Source organism: Limulus polyphemus, unplaced genomic scaffold, assembly GCF_000517525.1.
Source record: "Limulus polyphemus unplaced genomic scaffold, Limulus_polyphemus-2.1.2 Scaffold623, whole genome shotgun sequence".
Classification (NCBI taxonomy): domain Eukaryota; kingdom Metazoa; phylum Arthropoda; class Merostomata; order Xiphosura; family Limulidae; genus Limulus; species Limulus polyphemus.
In genome coordinates, this window is record NW_013666233.1 from 278981 (window position 1) to 282711 (window position 3731).

A 3731-nucleotide genomic window follows, 5' to 3' on the forward strand; every position below is an offset into this window, starting at 1 on the left:
CCCATTCTGACAAGAAAAACCAAAACCAAAACAAATGTTTATTTATCAGTTGCTACAAATTCTATTGTTGCTGAATGAAGGAATTATTTATACAGACAAATCAAGAGCGACAGCAATACGTGAAAAAATAGCGGATTAACTAACTAATTACGTTTAAATTTGTTAGTAAGACATGATGTACAAGAACCTTTTATGGAAACGTAAGTAAAATTTATGAATAATATTTATTTTCACATGTTCGTAAATATTAAAATTAGTAAAAACTAAACAGCAAAGTTGTAACAAAATATATCAATTACCCTGATTCTGGTATATTTTACCTTACTGTATTAACTATTACAGTTAGGGTTTAATGTTAGAAAAAGTCGGTTCGTTAATAATTATATTTTTTTTTTTCTGTTGACAAATTAGATATTTTTTCGATTGATGTAACAATGTACTGACAAATAAATGAAAACATCTATTTGAATTAAAAGTAAGTGGTCTAAAATAATCATAAAAAACACATTATTTTGCACTAACACATATTACAATACCACTGGGAGCGAATAGTTTAGCAAAAGAGCCTATATAAATAGCCTTGTTTGTGTAGATAATGAAGCTGAGTCAGTACAATTACATGTAATATTACCAATAAAGTTATATTATATTATTATTTAAAATTATTAAGTAAACAGTGTTCATGCTTAGCAAAGTATTTACATGTATCTTGCATTAAGTTCAATTTATCACACATCAACTTCGATATGGATTTGTTTGTGTGTTACAGACTTACCCTTTTTCTATAAATTAGTTAGTAACATTCTCTTAACTGATACGCAATGAGTTACTTAACAAATGATACACCTTGCCACATCTTTTAGTCGATATGTTGCTACATCCAAAGGTCGAACAGTAGGACATCTTGATCAAATTACCACAACCCTGTAATAACATACTAATATAGCGGGATAGGCTTTGTAAGGGTGTTGTAAGATGTTTTTTGGCAGTCTTCCGTTGACTTCAACCCCTGTAATACCTGACAATGGCGTGCGCTATCCATGTCAGTGGTTTCTAGTCTTTGGTATACGCAGTCTTTACCTGAGTAAAGTACACGTTCATGATCTCTTAACATTCGGTTAAAAATTGTCGTTCTAAATGCAGAACACCTGCAAGAAAATTTTCAAAATGTACGTGAAGACACCTGATTAAAGTTATACTTTAAACTAGTTATTGAAGATAAATTAAGAGCAACATCAATAAGTGAAAGAAAAGCGGGTTAACTAACAAAATGCGTGTAAATTTGTTAATAAGATAAGAAGCATAAAAGCCTTTTATGCAAGCGAAAATAACTTTTATGAATAGCATTTTTATTAGTTTTTTCACATATTCGTAGATATTAAAAATTAATAATCATTAAATAGTACAGTTGTTACAAATCTACCACTTACCCTGCTTCTGGTATTTTTTTAGCCTACTGTACAGTAACTATTTCAGCCATGACAAAAGCATACAAATTACGATACTGGCAATCAAGTTAGGATATACTTCAAGACATATTAAAAATACTATCATATTTTTATAACAACAGTTTTTCAATTTCGTCTGTTATTTAAAGAGCCCCTGTGGTTCAGTGGTAAGCTTCAGGGTTTATAACCCTGTGGTTGGCTCAGTGCATATATACCCTATTGAACAGTTTCGCGCTAAAAAAACAAACAAGTTATTACAGTTCATAGAATACCTACGATTTCAATCGGAAAAGACGAAAAGAGGTAGGTTTGGATCGAAATGTCTAATTATTAAAGTCTTCTTTATCCGCAACGTTTTCTAGTTAATATTGTGAGCAGAGAAAGCTGACGTCTATAACAAGATGTCTCGTAACAAGTATCGGTAAATACCAGAATGATTTCCTTTGTTCGGTTGGAGATGCTCTTTGATTCGCACCGCTAGATGGTGTACCGTGGAATCAATATCAACCTGTTTGCAAGTAGCACATGTAAGTTTGTAAACAACATACGACCGCCATAGTGGTGGAATAGAATCTTCCAGCTTGAAAAAAAAACTTTAATGCGTAATTGAGGTTTTAGGATATATTTTATAATAAATTTTTCCTCTGTTTCAAAATAAAGCAATTTAAGAAAGGCATCTTGATTAATTAAATCATTTACAACTTCAGAATTTACAAATATCAAGTTAGTACTTAGACCAATTACTTCTTTTAACTGGGGCCCGGCATGGCCAGGTGGTTAAGGCACTCGACTCCCAATCTGAGGGTCGCGGGTTCGAATCCCTGTCACACCAAACATGTTCGCCCTCTCAGCCGTGGGGGCGTTATAATGTGACGGTCAATCCCACTATTCGTTGGTAAAAGAGTAGCCCAAGAGTTGGCGGTGGGTGGTGATGACTAGCTGCCTTCCCTCTAGTCTTACACTGCTAAATTAGGGACGGCTAGCGCAGATAGCCCTCGTGTAGCTTTGCGCGAAATTCAAAAACAAACAAACAAACAATCTTTTAACTGGATATTAGTGTTCAACGATTCTTTATTAAAACTCGCATTATACACAGGTTCAAATAAATTTAGAATCCTGTTACACCCAGAGAAGTCAAAACTATCTCTAAGTGAGTATTCGTTAATGGTGAATGGTTTTATAATATCAACTAAAAAACTTGCTAGTTCATGACTATACTTACCTAGGTTAGATAAGATGGGTCGAATGGGGCAATCAGTTTTATAAATTTTAAATAATCCATAAAGAACATCGTATTATGAACTTATGGTTCTAATGCTATAATAAACCTCTTCATAAATGACATCAATCTTTTAAAGTTTTTAACAGCCGTACTTATAATTTTCTTCCTCTTCTCAGAGTAAGATCAGAGTTCAGTTCTTTAAACCGTGTACTATCTGACAGACTTTACCTACAAAGGAATCTTTATCTAAAATAATTATACCATTATCTTTATCAGGTTTAAACAGTTTTTGAGAGAAGTTGTAAGCTTCAGAACATCAAATTCCTCGGTAGATAGATTATGTTGAGAATCATTAAATCTGAACGAGTAAAAAGCATTCAGGGCCAAACCTGAAATCGCAGTGGCGATGTTATTAAGTGTTCTAATCCAACTTATATAAATTCTTTCTTTAACTGTTTTTAAAAAAGTTACAAAGGAAGCAGAGAAATTTGCAAAATCTAATTTAAATCTACTGATCAAAAACTCCAAACCTGCAGATGAAACTTTTCTTCAGTTCTAGTCAACGTATAGTTCGATAAATTATCCAAGCCCATGTTATTTATTTAATCTGTTTAGTTTATGTTGATGTTTATTTAATCTTTTTAAGTTGAATAATTCTACAGAGACGTTTGTTATTCTGAATTTCTTTATGCTGCAACAAACAAACGAATATAACCTCAGTTTTTGTTTATCCAAGGAATTTCCGTATCAATAAATATTTGGAACCAAGACTAAATGGTACATTTTTGTCTTTCCCGAGGTGGTTAAACAAGTCATTTTTCGAGAAAAAAAAACAAGAAAAACTAAAATTTATTTCAACTAAACTAACAACTTGGAAAAAGTAAAATTATTAGAGTATACTCATATCTGAATAATTTTGATCTGCAGTCAAAGCCAAGTAATGTAATATTTAAATAAAGTTAAGTAAAATAATCTTTCTTGTTCTAAAAGAGCATAAACAAAGAAAGAGTAGGCTCTTAAACATATATTATGATATCTATAACAAGGAAAATAAAAAAATA

At 31.8% G+C, this 3731-nt stretch overlaps 1 long non-coding RNA gene across 1 annotated transcript; it reads right to left on the reverse strand.

Annotated features, from left to right (window-relative positions):
* Positions 1-17: 17 nt before the first annotated feature.
* Positions 18-1899, reverse strand: LOC111085797. Its single transcript, XR_002610584.1, has 2 exons — positions 1725-1899; positions 18-1148 (listed from the first exon to the last, which is right to left on the reverse strand). It is a non-coding gene; the product is annotated as an uncharacterized LOC111085797 (long non-coding RNA).
* Between the last annotated feature and the right edge of the window lie 1832 nt (positions 1900-3731).